At 41.8% G+C, this 19098-nt stretch overlaps 1 protein-coding gene across 1 annotated transcript in view; it reads left to right on the forward strand.

Annotated features, from left to right (window-relative positions):
* The window catches only part of LOC146861442 (NXPE family member 4-like), a 517437-nt gene that overhangs the window by 743 nt on the left and 497596 nt on the right, over positions 1-19098 (forward strand). The window lies entirely within an intron of this gene.

Here is a 19098-nt window from a genome sequence, read left to right on the forward strand (position 1 = left end):
GCGGGGGCCGAGAAAAAGGGGGGTCCCAAAACACGTTTGCCCCATGCATTTTTCCATAGGATCTTTAGTCGCAGCTACAGCCCGAACGGCTGAACAGAATTACGTGAAATTTGGCAGAGAGGTAGCCATAAGGTCAAGGAAGTGCCTTTTGCAGGTCTGGTGTAAATCTGTTCAGTATTTCCTGAGAAAATAGCATTTAAAAGCATATATATATCTATACGAGCGCAGGGTGCGCGCACCTTGCGCGCACCGTGCGAGCACCCTAACATGCGCGAGCGTAATTCTGATTGGTGGTTACATGTTAGTCAACGTTCGAATCGGTCGAAATCAGGAAGTGTCGGCCGCCATTTTGTTTGTTTTCAGTGCGAGAGTGAAAAAGGAAGGTGGCGAACGTGAAAAGGGGGCAGGGTAGAGAGTTCCTGACCCCCTAGCCTTTGTCAGGGGGTCCCTGAAGGACCCCGAAGGCAAAAAAAAAAAAAAAAATTTAAAATCGCGGGGGTGCGCGCACTGTGCGCGCACGGTGAAAAACACAAAAAAAAAATGTTTTTTTTTTAAAAAAAAAATCGCGGGGTGCGATAAACGTAGTTTATTGTAAAATAAATATATAAAAAAATATTAATACATAAATAAATTAGCATTTAAAAAACCGTACAAATTCACTGAAAAAACCATAGGTTTCACACACGTTATAGTTAGGAATTAGCATTTAAAAAACCTTGCAAATTCACTTAAAAAAACCATAGGTTTCACACATGTTATAGTTAGCTGGGCATTTCCCTCGTAAAAAACCAATGAAATTCCCCCGTTATCGTTAGTGCAGGCAACTATAACTCACGCGACCGCAATCCGCTGCTGATGACGTCAGATATTACATCACTGATGACATATGTGTCTTTCTGAAAAAAAACAAAATGTAATATATGTATAGCTAAAGATGAATGGAAGAAGACATGGGTAAATAAGTGTCTAAATACAGTGATGTAATATCTGACGTCATCAGCAGCGGATTGCGGTCGCGTGAGTTATAGTTGCCTGCCCTAACAATAACGGGGGAATTTCATTGGTTTTTTACGAGGGAAATTCCCAGCTAACTATAACATGTGTGAAACCTATGGTTTTTTAAGTGAATATATATATATATATATATATATATATTCACTGAAAAAACCATAGGTTTCACACATGTTATAGTTAGGAATTAGCATTTAAAAAACCTTGCAAATTCACAGAAAAAACCATAGGTTTCACACATGTTATAGTTAGCTGGACATTTTACTGATAAAAAACCATTGAAATTCCCCCGTTATAGTTAGTGCAGGCAACTATAACTCACGCAACCGCAATCCTCTGCTGATGCTAATACTGTAGACACTTATTTGCCCATGTCTTCTTCCATTAAATTTTAGCTATACATATATTACAAATATTTTTTTTTCATAAAGACACATATGTCATCATCAGAGGATTGCGGTCGCGTGAGTTATAGTTGCCTGCACTAACTGGGGGAATTTCAATGGTTTTTTATCAGTAAAATGTCCAGCTAACTATAACATGTGTGAAACCTATGGTTTTTTCTGTGAATTTGCAAGGTTTTTTAAATGCTAATTCCTAACTATAACGTGTGTGAAACCTATGGTTTTTTCAGTGAATTTGTACGTTTTTTTAAATGCTAAGTTACTTTACGCCATTCGTGGCGTGCGCGCCCACTTAACGCAGTTCATTCCGTGCGCGCACGGTGCGCTTCGCGCACTGCGCGCCCACTTTACGCAGTTAGTGCCGTGCACGCACGGTGGGCACACGGTGCGCTATGCGCACCGCGTGCCCACGTTACGCTAGATGGGCCATGTACGCACGATGCGCTTCGCGCACCGTGCGCACATGGAGGACATATTATACGCTTCGTTGTGGAAGGTAATCTTTTAAATTTTCAATTTTATTATATGCCATGCACATAGAGTGACCTTCGGGCACCATTTGCACACGGGGTGGGGAGAGTATGGATAATTTTTTTTTTTTTAATTTTTACCGTACGCGTATGGTAAGCGTAATCGGCGAAATTTTCAAAAAAAATAAAATTGCCTTTTTGGCCTTGGGGGATCTTTGGGGACACCATCATCAAGGCTATGTGCTTAGGAGCTGTCTAAACAGCCCCTTTCCATGTTTTTGGCCTTTGTTTTTCAACCCCCCCTCAGAGTGCGAGAGAGAAAATGGCGGCCGCCGCTTCCTGGTTTCGACCGATTCGAATGTTTACTAAGATCTAACAGCCAATCAGATTCGCCCTCGCGCACGGCACCGTACGCGTACGGTAAGCTTACCGTAAGCGCACGGTAAGCGCACCGTAAGCTGCCACAGATATATATATTGATTTAAATGCTATTTTCTCAGGAACTACTGAACAGATTTACACCAGACCTACAAAAGGCACTTCCTTGACCTGAGGACTACCTCTCTGCCAAATTTCAAGTAACTCTGTTCAGCCGTTCGGGCTGTAGCTGTGTCTAAAGGTCCTATGGAAAAATGCATGGGAAAAACGCGTTTTGGGACCTCCCTTTTTTCTCAGCCCCCGCTTGACGAATCCCCCCGAGACTTCCAGAGTAGGAGCGTAGCGTAGCGCCCCACCTATTTTGAAAATTTCGCGAGGATTCGTTGACCGGCGCTAAAGTTATTCCAAATAGAATGTTGCAGTTTTCCTATGGAAACAGGGTCCTAACTATAACTACCTACTGGCGACCGCCAGTAGGTAATATATATATATATATATATATATATTTTCAAACCAAAAGTGCCCTGAAGCATCGGGATGGCACACGACGACGCTCTGCCATACGGCTTTTCGATGCAGCTTGCCTTCCTGCTTCATTTTATATTATCACAGCCAACGCGTTTCAGGGTATACAAACCCCTTCTTCCTGGGCTTAAAAGAGACAATTGAAACTCGTAATGCTGTTTCCGGTTTCTTTTATTTGTATTTCAGCCCCCAGTGGGCGTGTGCTCAGTGCGATATTATATTGGATGCACGATGGGACATGAAGTCCTTACAAGTATTGCTGCACCTTAGAGTAAGGTCAAGTGTCCTTTTTAAATTTAAAAGTTTCATTGTTTCCTGTAGTAGGTCATAAAACAGTTCGGCATTGAAGACCACATGTCCCATAATGCTTGCACCTAGCATCGCCCACTGGGGGCGTTCCTAAAAACAAAATAATGCTTGCACTTAGCATCGCCCACTGGGGGCGTTTCAAAAAACGAAACACGAATAAAAGGTGAATGGCATCAATGCTCGCTGTCAGATGTGTCTTTTAATAGCCCTGGAAGAAGAGACCCAGTGTCTTGAAACGCGTTGGCAAAACAGATGAATGATGGATGGATATGAAAGGCAGCCTGCAAATTAAAACCGGAAGGTGGGAAGGCTGTAGAGTGCTCTCTCGCTGCGCAAAGGCACTTTGGGATTTTATATATATATATATATATATATATATATATATATTACATTACATTAGGTAGTCATAGTTAGGACCTAGTTTCAATAAGTAAAGTGTTTTTTAACTTGCCTATATCTTTGGCACCATTTGACAAATCTTCACAAAACTTTCCAAAAACTTGTCAAAGTAAGTTCTGTTGTTCATGGGACGTTTTCAGGATGATACGTTAAGTGGGGGATGTCAAAAGAGGTTTAAAAAAAGTTCATTTTCACATTTTAATTACCATAGGAATGCATTGTCCAACCTACAGCCCAAACTGCTTTACGGAATTGCACCAAATTTGGCAGACAGTTAGATGTTGTAAAGCAGATTGTGCTTTTTCTTATTTGGTGCAAATCCATTCCGAGATTTTTGAGAAATTTAGGTTGAAAATTATAGTGATATCTCTAGCCGCAGATATTTCGGGAAGATGTTGCGGTCAATCGTGAATTCTCACGCCAACAGGAATTTAGTGATTGGCTGGATGCAATCTGAGCAGAGAGCTGCTCCTGCCATTTTATTGATCGGAAATGGTTCCCAGGGCTGAAAATGTGTGTGAAAGTTTATATAGGGGTCAGGGTGGAGGTACTCTGACCCCAAGTTTGAGAAATGGGGGTGTTAATGACACAAGTTATGTGTGCAAAATGTATTTTTTTAATTGTGCGCAACATTCGCAATGACACCGCAATCGCCAGCATGGCCCCCGTGTACCATTGCTTGGACATCGTGGTGATATTGTGAATATTGGTGAAAATATAAATAAATAAATATATATTTGTACACACTCGCCGGTCACTGTCACAGATTCATGTACACACTCCCAAACTCACTCAGAGATTTATATACCCATTCACATACCCACTAACACTTATACATCCAGTCACATACCCACTCTGATACTCATGCACCGACTCACATAGCCATTCAGGTACTCATGCATCCTCCTACAGACTCACTCAGAGAGTGACGCACCCATGTACAGACCCACTCAGAGACTCACACACCTACTTAGAGACTGACTCATAGACTCATGCACACAGTTTAATACCCACTTAGAGACTCTTACACCCACTCACAGACCCACCTGGGCACTCATGCACCCACTCACAGACCCACTCAGATACTCATGCACCCACTTACAGACTCACTCAGAGAGTCACACACCCATGTATAGACCCACTCAGAGACTCATGCACCCACTTGCAGACCCACATACACACTCTTGTATGTACTCACAGACCCACTGAGACACTTACACACCCACTGACAGACCTACTGAGATGCTCATACATCCACTCACAGATCCACTCAGACACTCATGCACCCACTCATTCACCAATTCAAACACCCACTTAGACACTCATATATCCAGTCACAGATCCAGCCAGACAGTCATATATTTACTTAATGCACAAAGGCACTCATGCACCTACTCACAGAACGAATGATGCACCATCTCACAGTCCCACTCAGATACCCATGCACCCACAGACAGAACTACTCAGACACTTTTGATCCCAGTCATAAATCCACTGAGAGACTCAGGCACTCACTCACAGACCCACTCAAATACTTATACTGTAAATGAGAGACTTACTGACACAGTGGTGCATGCAGTCACAGATTCCACTGAAAGAGTTAGAGACTGTGTTATAGAGATTTTAAGGGAGTTATACATGTTATTATAGAGTCATTTAGATAGTAATGTGTTTAGTGTGTTGGTTATAATCCATTTCGCAGTTATAAGTTTTGAATATGATGGTTGCTATTCAATGTATGCATTTGTTTTGTCATTTTCCGATGCATTTGCGGTGATTGCGGGTACAGACGTCACGACATCTGGTGTCACCGCGAAAATGGAAAATTGGTTTTAAAGATGAATTTTATACAAACTACCTAGACAAATTTGATTTTAAACAGTGCAGCAATAAACCCCTTGTAAAATGTGTGCATATATGTGTTTTACATCTCCTAAAAAATGCGAGATAGTCGCGGTTACCAAAGTCATCGTGACTGTTGGCTTTATCGCCGTAGGCGGTGTCGTCGCGAACAAGGAAAATGAATTTTTGATGTTGTTTTTTTGACAAATTAATACAAAGAAGAAAGTTACATTAATATCTTACTCAACAGCTAGACTCAAACTATATGTAAAACATGTCTATATATATATGTTTTACACTTTGTCAAAAACACACTGTATTTGCGACTACTGATATCATCGTGACCTCTGGCGTCACCACAAATAGGGAAAATGCATTTTTGATGTAGTCTTTTCAACAAATGAATACTAAGGGGAAAGTTAATTTAATATATTACTAAACAACTAGACTTAAACTTTATGTAAAATATGTCTATATATGTGTTTTACACTTCTCAAAAACACACGGTAGTCGTGTGTCCTCGGCGATCGTGAAGTCATCTCGTAAACCAAATATATCTTGAAATAAGAATATTAATGAACTTTTTAAATAAATAGATGACAATTACAACAATAAATGGTGCACCATGCAGATGTAATCTCAAATATCTAATTATAGACAAAAAATACATGATATTATAGTTATGAAATAGAATCAAAGAAACCTTTGAAACTCACTTAATAAAACAAAGGTAACAGGGATGTTTTAGTCAGGAATTAGCATTTAAAAAACCTTAGAAATTCACTGAAAAAACCAAAGGTTACAGGGACTTTTGTTATTAGGAAATAGAATTGAAAAAACCTTAAAAATTCACTGAAAAAACCCCCAAAACAATCACTGGATGATGTCATCAGTGATGTCATTTGAGATGTAATCAGTGATGTCACTTGAGATGTCATCATTAATGTCACTGACCATATCATGAGTGATGTAATATGTGAGGTCATAAGCAGTGCATTGAAGGGGCGTAAGTTAGAGTTGGCTCAGCTAACTATAACTGCTGAATTTCTCTGGTTTTGTACGAGTAAAATGTTAGCCTAACAATAACGTCCCTGTGACTGTTGTTTTCTTCAGTGAATTTCGAAGGTATTTTTAATTCTATTACCTAACTATACTGTCCCTGTAACCTTTGTTTTTTTCAGTGAATATAGTGCTCCTGTATCTATACGTATCTCTACAAAACTATGCAAATCTTTTACACTACAGAGACTTGATAATGGAGAATGCATTTACTTGAATATCCAACTATGGTGAGCTGTCATGCAACATTGAGGTCTCAGTAGATAGATCACTCCTTGTCCACAATGAAGTATAGAGATCTCTCATAGAAGAGAGCAGTTTTGCCACAGAGGCCAGTAAAACCTCATACACTACTACACACTGCTTTCAGCTGGTGGAGATGTGATAGTGGAGACGGCAGTTGTTTTCACATGTTACTATATATGCTTGTGACTCTGGAGAGAAGTTTCCACAGAGATGTCTGCCCCAGTGGGCACCCTGCTACGCCTGCCTGTTTCATTCAAGTATTCACACCAATCAACAAAGCCACTGTTTTCAGCAGAGAGGATACTCCATTTCTATACTCTACTGTGCACCTTTGTTACCAACAAGAGACAAGAGAGGTAGGAATAGAGAGAGCAGTGTTTAGTCACATTCTAGAACAGACATGTGTTACTCTGGGGAGAGGTACGAGCTTACAGAGTCTCTTTCCATACCCTAGTCTCTATACATGTCATCCAAGAGAGGCATCAATACACTAGCTGTACATCTGTCACACTAGGAAGGGATGTGAGCTGACATGTAAGCCCCTCCTCCCACCCTCCCATGCACACCCATCGTCCAAGAGAGCGGTCTCAGTAGAAGGGCCAGTTCCTCCTCATACCCTACTAGATGCACCCTTCCTTCAAGACAGGTGTGTCAGTAGAGAGGCCAGTGCATCCTTACAGCCTATTATGCATAACCATCACAGTGGAAACAGGTATGTACATAAATGTCAGTGTAGAAGCCAGTTACTCCCTATACTCTACTAGAAACATCAGTCATTCAAAAGAGGGGTCTCAGCGGAAAGGCCAGTCCATCCATAAACTATACTATGCTCATCTGTCATCTGAGATAGAGGTCTGAGAGGAGAAGCAGTTTCTCCACACATTCTACTATGTATACCCTCATCCTAGACAGAGGCCTCAGCAGACAGGCCAGTCTCTTCACATATCCTACTCTGCACACCTGTCAGCCCACAGAGATGTCTCAGCGGAGAGGCTAGACTCTCTCCTCACCCTATCACACACATCTCTCATTACAGAGAAAGGTCTTAGTGGAGATCCCAGTCCCTTCACATACCCAAGAATGCATATTTGTCATCCAACAGAGAGCTCTCAAAGAAGAGGCTGGTACCCCTCCATATCCTACTATGCATTTTTGTCATCTAACAGAGCGGTCTAAGCAGAGAGACCAGTCTCTCCGCACACTCTACAAAGCACATCTATAGGCCCAGAAAAGCTTCAGGAGAGAGTCTAGTCTCTCCCCTCACCCTATTACAGACACCCTTCATTTGAGAGAGCGGTCTCAGTGGAGAGGCCAGTCCTTTCACACACCTTACTATGCACGCTAGTCATCTGACAGAGACGTTTCAAAAGAGACGTCAGTCCCTCTACACATCCTACTATGCATATTTGTGATCTAACAGTCTATTCTCAGCTTAGAGGTTAGTCCCTCCCCATGTACTAGTACACCCACCCATCATGCTAGAGAGGGGTCTCAGTGGAGAGGCCAGCCCTTTCACGGAGAGGCCAGCCCTTTCACACACCCTACTATGGTCACCCATCATCTGAGAAAGAAGTGTCAGTGGAGAGGCCAGCCCCTCCCATACACTACTATGCATACTGGTCACCCTGAGGAGAGGTGTCAGAAGAGAGGCCGGTCTGTCCTTACACCCTACTATACACTCCTGTTATAATCTAGAAAGCTCAGAGCAGAGAGGCCACTTTCTTTCTATACCTTTGTAGTAGGAACTATTGCATATACGAGTAGAGGCAATCTGTCTGAAGAGAAAGGTCTCAGCAGAAAGGCGTATGTGTTTGCACACTCTACTGCCCACACCCAAGAATACAGGACTGTTTTCCATGAGACATGCTAAGTGTTTGCGCTTATGATACTCTCGCGAGAGTTGGAGAAATTTAAGGGTGGAGGGAGGTGTTTGCGTGCTCTCACAAGAGTCTAGTGTCAGTATCCAAAAAAAGGGAGCTATAACATGAGAAAATATTATAATGTAGGAATAGGGTGCCTCTGACAAGACCGTTTGTGTTTATAGAGTGTGGTGTTCAGTTAAGTGTAGAACTGGATGCATTTCTGGATATTATTAGGGAAGATCCTGTTCTCTTCTGCAGTTAAGTGTACTGCATCTTCCCCATAGACACCTGGCATATCAAAATGGATATTGTTATGAAATATAGAGCCCATGACATGGTTATGGAGAAATGCAGAAACTGTTTTATTGACATGCTTCCGGGACTTCTCAATCTTCGGACAAAACTCTTTTGACCATTGCAATTTTAGCTTTTGACATATATTTGAATATACAAAGGCAGTGTGAGGAAAGAGAGACATCATTTGTGAAAAAGGTCTCCTTCATTTGGATTTCAAGCGCAACCCCTCTGATTCTGCCTAGGTCATTGCCAACACAGTGCAGTATCATAAGGTCTGGGCGCTCACAATCCAAAATGCTCTCAACCATTAATAACATCTGATGCCACTTCAAATCTCTATTGCCAATCCAAGTGATGGCCAAGTTTGAAAACGCAAGATTCTTGTTAATACCATAATTAATGTCCTGTTCTTTAGCCCAGTGGATGAAGCTGTGTCCTAAAATCTACAGACATATGTGAGGTCATAAGCAGTGCGTGGCTGGGGCCCAAGTTATAGTTAGCGCTTATAACTATAACTAGTGAAGTTCTGTGAATTTCTGTATTTTTTGTTCCAAATGTTAGTGGGCCCGATTCACAAAAGTAATCTGTGACAAAATCCTAACTTTACGACTTGCGGTATTCACAACCCCGAAACGCGTTGGGTTTCGTTTCAAAGCGTGAATAAATTACCGCTTCTGCAACATTTTGGTCTTCGGCTGTTGTTTTCAAAGGAATCAGCAATTGTTTTGGATATATATCGACCGCCAGTAGATAGTTATAGTTAGGACCGAGTTCCCATAGGAAATCTGAAAATTCTATTTTGAATAACTTTGGCACCGGTTGACGAATCCTCGAGAAATTTTCAAAACTAATGGGGCGCTCCGCTCAGCTCCTACCCTGAAAGTCTCGGGGTGATTCGTCAAGCGGGGGCTGAGAAAAAAGGGGGGTCCCAAAACACGTTTTCCCCATGCATTTTCCCATAGGACCTTTAGTCGAAGGTACAGCCCGAACGGCTGAACAGAATTACTTGAAATTTGGCAAAGAGGTAGTCCTCAGGTCAGGCATGTGCCTTTTGCATATATGGTGTCAATCTGTTCAGTAGTTCCTGAGAAAATTGCAGTTAAAAGTACATAAATATCTATATGCGCGCACCGTGCGTGCACCTTAACGTGCACAAGCGTAATTCTGATTGGTGGTTACATGTCAGTCAACATTCGAATCGGTCGAAATCAGGAAGTGTCGGCCGCCATTTTGTGTGTGACAGTGAAAAAGAAAGGTGGAGAACGTGAAAAGGGGGCAGGGTAGAGAGGTCCTGACCCCCTAGCCTTTGTCAGGGGGTCCCTGAAGGACCCCGAAGGGTGAAAAAAACATTGTATTTTTTTTTTTTTAAATCGCGGGGTGTGCGCACGGTGCGCGCACGGCGGAAAAAAATTCATTCAAAAATATAATTAAAAATCAAGTTTAAGTGTTTAGATGTTGGTTGGCTCTAAAAAGAGCCGTTGTGTTCATTGAGTGTTTTTTCGTACCTACAAGTAAGTACCGATGCAGAGTCAAAAGTTCAAGAGGAAGACTCTGTTCCCTTCCTCTGTGAAATGAACACCGTCTCCTCTATAAATGCCTTGCATGTTGTAACGCAAGTTGTTGTGGTATATAGAATCCATACCATAGTCTCTGAGGAAAGCAGAAACAGACTTATTGACGTGCTTTTTTGCTTTCTCAAACTGCGGACAATATTGGTTGGACCAGTTCCACTTTTGCCTTTGGCATATATTAGAATATGCAAAGGTAGTTTGTGGAAAAAGTGACATCAATTGCACAAAGGTGTCCTTAACAAGCATTTCCAGACCTACCCCAGTTAAACTGCCTAAGTCATTTCCACCACAGTGCACACTTATAAGGTCAGGATGTGGGAGATGTAGAAAGGATTTCACCAAAGGCATTAATTGGTGCCACTTTAACCCTCTCTGACCAATCCATTTAATGTCTACATTTGGCAAAGCAAGGTCTTTCACAATACCTCTTTTTTCTGCATACTTTTCACTCCAGTAGACATAGCTATGACCTACAATCCACACTGTGAACATCTTTCAAGGAGATCTGGATGCACTCAGAAGGTGTCTTTCAGTAGAATGGCAATATGAAAAGAAAGATAGTTGTAAAATGGAGGCTTACATACTTTTTTTTTAATAAAAAGAACTCATTGGCTGTTTCAGACCATTCAACACTAAAAACTAGGCTGTATGTTTAAATTTTTAAAAGCATGTTTTGTATTGGTTCAGAAAAATGTGTTCCCACAGAAGATTACTTTGGAGATGCTGTTAGGTTTGAAAAGTCAAGCACTCTTGCTATTTGGATTAGAAACATTGTGTGCTGAACTTCTGACCTCTCTGCTCACACCAGTGTTCCATGATCTGTTGCTATGGTAGCAGGCAGAAGTCATGTTGGGGGTAGGAATCATTTGGAAAGGGTTGAAATTTGCAACCAATAGAAATGTGTGTTTCCATTAAAAAAATGTGGGAAGCAATGTGATTTGAAGTTAACATGTATATGTGTGAAAAAAGAGAGGGACATTTTGCCATTTAGTGGTTCTGGTGAGAGGAGTACAGCTCAGAGATTCTGGCTCTGATAATCTGCTGTGTGAGTGGCACATTTATTTCTCAACTAACTAATTTTAAAGGTGAGTTATGAATTTGAGAGACGATGTATGTGGTGTATTTTGATATAAATAATAGAAATGTGTTTCTTCTTTTAAAGTTGTGTTTTACATTTTATGTTTTGGAAGATATTTAACTGCCTTGAACTTGTAAGATATTATGGAGTATGTCTTCACCATAAGTTAAGGTGTACTGGTATCACCCAGGAATACTGTTTTGTGCTTAGAATCACATCATGAGTCTGTGTGCACACAGGAATTGTTGTCAGAGATTTAATTTGTGCTGCTCTTGTTCTGTAAGACTTGCACTCGTATGAAAGGGGCAGCTTGTTTTCTTGAACTGTGATGGTTAGCATTCAGCAGAAATCACTATCTCACAGATGAGAGGCAAATGCTAACACATTTGAAAACAACAGGGTAGATTTTCCTTCCACTCCTGCAATGGGTGAGGTAGTTCCTACATGTTCAAAACTCCAATTAACCCTTAGCATAGGTGATCTTACATACATCTCTGCAGTCTTCATGCAGTTGTGCAAGCGTCCATTCAGATCTCTCTTGCACCTGACAATACACAGTCTCCAGAAACACACTCTTAGCACACAGGCAGCTGCTTCTCCTGCACTCCCATGCTTACTATTCAGCACTGTGTGGTATTTCAGATAGCAGTGTGTAACGCTAACACATTCAACATTTCCAAGGCTCATTTCCTTTGCTCTAGTATAATCACTCACCCAGGTTCCACATGCTCATGGTCTCAAGTAGCTGTTAGGACATGTGCTCTTTTCTGCCTCTCTAAACTATAAGGAAAATGTGTCAGGCTGTTACAGTAATTATCACTTGCTCTACCACAGTAGTAAATGTGCTTTGAAATTGCCAATCAAATATCGTTTTCTGCCTTGAATCACACCATGAGTCTGTGTGCACACAGGAATTGTTGTCAGAGATGTAATTCGTGTTGCTCTTGTTCTGTAAGACTTGCACTCGTAGGAAAGGGGCAGCTTGTGTTCTTGAACTGTGATGATTAGCATTCAGCAGAAATCACCATCTCACAGATGAGAGGCAAATGCTAACACATTTGAAAACAACAGGGTAGATTTTCCTTCCACTCCTGCAATGGGTGAGGTAGTTCCTACATGTTCAAAACTCCAATTAACCCTTAGCACAGGTGATCTTACATACATCTCTGCAGTCTTCATGTAGTTGTTCAAGCGTCCATGCAGATCTCTCTTGCACCTGACTTTCCAAGTCTCCAGAAACACACTCTTAGCACACAGCCAGCTGCTTCTCCTGCACTCCCATGCTTACTATTCAGCACTGTGTGGTATTTCAGATAGCAGTGTGTAACGCTAACACATTCAACATCACCAAGGCTCATTTCCTTTGCTCTAGTCTAATCACTCACCCAGGTTCCACATGCTCATGGTCTCAAGTAGCTGTTAGGACATGTGCTCTTTTCTGCCTCTCTAAACTATAAGGAAAATGTGTCAGGCTGTTACAGTAATTATCACTTAATCTACCACAGTAGTAAATGTGCTTTGAAATTGCCAATCAAATATCGTTTTCTGCCTAGAATCACACCATGAGTCTGTGTGCACACAGGAATTGTTATCAGAGATTTAATTTGTGTTGCTCTTGTTCTGTAAGACTTGCACTCGTAGGAAAGGGGCAGCTTGTTTTCTTGAACTGTGATGGTTAGCATAGAGCACACATCACCATCTCACAGATGAGAGGCAAATACTAACACATTTGAAAACAACAGGGTAGATTTTCCTTGTAGTACTGTAATGAGTGAGGTAGTTCCTACATGTTCATAAGCCCAATTAACCCTTACCACATGTGCTCTTACATACATCTCTGCAGTCTTCATGTAGTTGTGCAAGCGTCCGTGCAGATCTCTCTTGCACCTGACAATACACAGTCTCCAGAAACACACTCTTAGCACCCAGGCAGCTGCTTCTCCTGCACTCCCATGCTTACTATTCAGCACTGTGTGGTATTTCAGATAGCGGTGTGTAAAGCTAACACATTCAACATCACCAAGGCTCATTTCCTTTGCTCTAGTCTAATCACTCACCCAGGTTCCACATGCTCATGGTCTCAAGTAGCTGTTAGGACATGTGCTCTTTTCTACCTCTCTAAACTATAAGGAAAATGTGTCAGGCTGTTACAGTAATTATCACTTGCTCTACCACAGTAGTAAATGTGCTTTGAAATTGCCAATCAAATATCGTTTTCTGCCTAGAATCACACCATGAGTCTGTGTGCAAACAGGAATTGTTGTCAGAGATTTAATTTGTGTTGCTCTTTTTCTGTAAGACTTGCACTCGTAGGAAAGGGGCAGCTTGTGTTCTTGAACTGTGATGAGTAGCATTCAGCAGAAATCACTATCTCACAGATGAGAGGCAAATGCTAACACATTTGAAAACAACAGGGTAGATTTTCCTTGTAGTACTGTAACGAGTGAGGTAGTTCCTACATGTTCATAAGCCCAATTAACCCTTACCACATGTGCTCTTACATACATCTCTGCAGTCTTCATGTAGTTGTGCAAGCGTCCGTGCAGATCTCTCTTGCACCTGACAATACACAGTCTCCAGAAACACACTCTTAGCACACAGGCAGCTGCTTCTCCTGCACTCCCATGCTTACTATTCAGCACTGTGTGGTATTTAAGATAGCAGTGTGTAAAGCTAACACATTCAACATCACCAAGGCTCATTTCCTTTGCTCTAGTCTAATCACTCACCCAGGTTCCACATGCTCATGGTCTCAAGTAGCTGTTAGGACATGTGCTCTTTTCTACCTCTCTAAACTATAAGGAAAATGTGTCAGGCTGTTACAGTAATTATCACTTGCTCTACCACCGTAGCAAATGTGCTTTGAAATTGCCAATCAAATATCGTTTTCTGCCTAGAATCACACCATGAGTCTGTGTGCACACAGGAATTGTTGTCAGAGATTTAATTTGTGTTGCTCTTTTTCTGTAAGACTTGCACTCGTAGCAAAGGGGCAGCTTGTTTTCTTAAACTGTGATGGTTAGCATTCAGCAGAAATCACCATCTCACAGATGAGAGGCAAATGCTAACACATTTGAAAACAACAGGGTAGATTTTCCTTCCTCTCCTGCAATGGGTGAGGTAGTTCCTACATGTTTAAAACTCCAATTAACCCTTACCACAGGTGATCTTACATACGTCTCTGCAGTCTTCATGCAGTTGTGCAAGCGTCCATGCAGATCTCTCTTGCACCTGACAATACACAGTCTCCAGAAACACACTCTTAGCACACAGGCAGCTGCTTCTCCTGCACTCCCATGCTTACTATTCAGCACTGTGTGGTATTTCAGATAGCAGTGTGTAACGCTAACACATTCAACATTACCAAGGCTCATTTCCTTTGCTCTAGTCTAATCACTCACCCAGGTTCCACATGCTCATGGTCTCAAGTAGCTGTTAGGACATGTGCTCTTTTCTGCCTCTCTAAACTATAAGGAAAATGTGTCAGGCTGTTACAGTAATTATCACTTTCTCTACCACAGTAGTAAATGTGCTTTGAAATTGCCAATCAAATATCGTTTTCTGCCTAGAATCTCACCATGAGTCTGTTTGCACACATGAATTGTTGTCAGAGATGTAATTTGTGTTGCTCTTGTTCTGTAAGACTTGCACTCATAGAAAGGGGCAGCTTGTTTTCTTGAACTGTGATGATTAGCATTCAGCAGAAATCACTATCTCACAGATGAGAGGGAAATGCTAACACATTTGAAAACAACAAGGTTGATTTTCCTTCCACTCCTGCAATGGGTGAGTTAGCTCCTACATGTTCAAAACTCCAACTAACCCCTACCACAGGTGATCTTACATACATCTCTGCAGTCTTCATGCAGTTGTGCAAGCGTCCATTCAGATCTCTCTTGCACCTGACAATACACAGTCTCCAGAAACACACTCTTAGCACACAGGCAGCTGCTTCTCCTGCACTCCCATGCTTACTATTCAGCACTGTGTGGTATTTCAGATAGCAGTGTGTAACGCTAACACATTCAACATTACCAAGGCTCATTTCCTTTGCTCTAGTCTAATCACTCACCCAGGTTCCACATGCTCATGGTCTCAAGTAGCTGTTAGGACATGTGCTCTTTTCTGCCTCTCTAAACTATAAGGAAAATGTGTCAGGCTGTTACAGTAATTATCACTTTCTCTACCACAGTAGTAAATGTGCTTTGAAATTGCCAATCAAATATCGTTTTCTGCCTAGAATCTCACCATGAGTCTGTTTGCACACAGGAATTGTTGTCAGAGATGTAATTCGTGTTGCTCTTGTTCTGTAAGACTTGCACTCATAGAAAGGGGCAGCTTGTTTTCTTGAACTGTGATGATTAGCATTCAGCAGAAATCACTATCTCACAGATGAGAGGGAAATGCTAACACATTTGAAAACAACAAGGTTGATTTTCCTTCCACTCCTGCAATGGGTGAGTTAGCTCCTACATGTTCAAAACTCCAACTAACCCCTACCACAGGTGATCTTACATACATCTCTGCAGTCTTCATGCAGTTGTGCAAGCGTCCATTCAGATCTCTCTTGCACCTGACAATACACAGTCTCCAGAAACACACTCTTAGCACACAGGCAGCTGCTTCTCCTGCACTCCCATGCTTACTATTCAGCACTGTGTGGTATTTCAGATAGCGGTGTGTAACGCTAACACATTCAACATTACCAAGGCTCATTTCCTTTGCTCTAGTCTAATCACTCACCCAGGTTCCACATGCCTATGGTCTCAAGTAGCTGTTAGGACATGTGCTCTTTTCTGCCTCTCTAAACTATAAGGAAAATGTGTCAGGCTGTTACAGTAATTATCACTTGCTCTACCACAGTAGTACATGTGCTTTGAAATTGCCAATCAAATATCGTTTTCTGCCTAGAATCTCACCATGAGTCTGTGTGCACAGGAATTGTTGTCAGAGATTTAATTTGTGTTGCTCTTTTTCTGTAAGACTTGCACTCGTAGGAAAGGGGCAGCTTGTTTTCTTGAACTGTGATGATTAGCATTCAGCAGAAATCACCATCTCACAGATGAGAGGAAAATGCTAACTCATTTGAAAACAACAGGTTAGATTTTCCTTCCACTCCTGCAATGGGTGAGGTAGGTCCTACATGTTCAAAACTCCAATTAACCCTTACCACAGGTGATCTTACATACATCTCTGAAGTCTTCATGCAGTTGTGCAAGCGTCCATGCAGATCTCTCTTGCACCTGACAATACACAGTCTCCAGAAACACACTCTTAGCTCACAGCTAGCTGCTTCTCCTGCACTCCCATGCTTACTATTCAGCACTGTGTGGTATTTCAGATAGCAGTGTGTAACGCTAACACATTCAACATCACCAAGGCTCATTTCCTTTGCTCTAGTCTAATCACTCACCCAGGTTCCACATGCTCATGGTCTCAAGTAGCTGTTAGGACATGTGCTCTTTTCTGGCTGTCTAAACTATAAGGAAAATGTGTCAGGCTGTTACAGTAATTATCACTTGCTCTACCACAGTAGTAAATGTGCTTTGAAATTGCCAATCAAATATCGTTTTCTGCCTAGAATCACACCATGAGTCTGTGTGCACAGGAATTGTTGTCAGAGATTTAATTTGTGTTGCTCTTTTTCTGTAAGACTTGCACTCTTAGGAAAGGGGCAGCTTGTTTTCTTGAACTGTGATGATTAGCATTCAGCAGAAATCACTATCTCACAGATGAGAGGCAAATGCTAACACATTTGAAAACAACAGGGTAGATTTTCCTTCCACTCCTGCAATGGGTGAGGTAGTTCCTACATGTTCAAAACTCCAATTAACCCTTAGCACAGGTGATCTTACATACATCTCTGCAGTCTACATGCAGTTGTGCAGGCGTCCATGAAGACCTCTCTTGCACCTGACAATACACAGTCTCCAGAAACACACTCTTAGCACACAGCCAGCTGCTTCTCCTGCACTCCCATGCTTACTATTCAGCACTGTGTGGTATTTCAGATAGCAGTGTGTAACGCTAGCACATTCAACATCACCAAGGCTCATTTCCTTTGCTCTAGTCTAATCACTCACCCAGGTTCCACATGCTCATGGTCTCAAATAGCTGTTAGGACATGTGCTCTTTTCTGGCTGTCTAAACTATAAGGAAAATGTGTCAGGCTGTTACAGTTATTATCACTTGCTCTACCACAGTAGTAAATGTGCTTTGAAATTGCTAATCAAATATTGTTTTCTGCCTAGAATCACACCATGAGTCTGTGTGCACACAGGAATTGTTGTCAGAGATGTAATTCGTGTTGCTCTTGTTCTGTAAGACTTGCACTCGTAGGAAAGGGGCAGCTTGTTTTCTTGAACTGTGATGGTTAGCATACAGCACACATCACCATCTCACAAGTGAGAGGCAAATGCTAACACATTTGAAAACAACAGGGTAGATTTTCCTTGCAGTACTGTGATGAGTGAGGTAGTTCCTACATGTTCATATGCCCAATTAACCCTTACCACATGTGCTCTTACATACATCTCTGCAGTCTTCAAGCAGTTGTGCAAGCGTCCATGCAGATCTCTCTTGCACCTGACAATACACAGTCTCCAGAAACACACTCTTAGCACACAGGCAGCTGCTTCTCCTGCACTCCCATGCTTACTATTCAGCACTGTGTGGTATTTCAGATAGCAGTGTGTAACGCTAACACATTCAACATCACCAAGGCTCATTTCCTTTGCTCTAGTCTAATCACTCACCCAGGTTCCACATGCTCATGGTCTCAAGTAGCTGTTAGGACATGTGCTCTTTTCTGGCTGTCTAAACTATAAGGAAAATGTGTCAGGCTGTTACAGTAATTATCACTTGCTCTACCACAGTAGTAAATGTGCTTTGAAATTGCCAATCAAATATCGTTTTCTGCCTAGAATCACACCATGAGTCTGTGTGCACAGGAATTGTTGTCAGAGATTTAATTTGTGTTGCTCTTTTTCTGTAAGACTTGCACTCGTAGGAAAGGGGCAGCTTGTTTTCTTGAACTGTGATGATTAGCATTCAGCAGAAATCACTATCTCACAGATGAGAGGCAAATGCTAACACATTTGAAAACAACAGGGTAGATTTTCCTTCCACTCCTGCAATGGGTGAGGTAGTTCCTACATGTTCAAAACTCCAATTAACCCTTAGCACAGGTGATCTTACATACATCTCTGCAGTCTACATGCAGTTGTGCAGGCGTCCATGAAGACCTCTCTTGCACCTGACAATACACAGTCTCCAGAAACACACTCTTAGCACACAGCCAGCTGCTTCTCCTGCACTCCCATGCTTACTATTCAGCACTGTGTGGTATTTCAGATAGCAGTGTGTAACGCTAGCACATTCAACATCACCAAGGCTCATTTCCTTTGCTCTAGTCTAATCACTCACCCAGGTTCCACATGCTCATGGTCTCAAATAGCTGTTAGGACATGTGCTCTTTTCTGGCTGTCTAAACTATAAGGAAAATGTGTCAGGCTGTTACAGTTATTATCACTTGCTCTACCACAGTAGTAAATGTGCTTTGAAATTGCTAATCAAATATTGTTTTCTGCCTAGAATCACACCATGAGTCTGTGTGCACACAGGAATTGTTGTCAGAGATGTAATTCG

The sequence above is a fragment of the Triturus cristatus genome, chromosome 3_1 (genome assembly GCF_964204655.1).
Source record: "Triturus cristatus chromosome 3_1, aTriCri1.1, whole genome shotgun sequence".
NCBI lineage: Eukaryota > Metazoa > Chordata > Amphibia > Caudata > Salamandridae > Triturus > Triturus cristatus.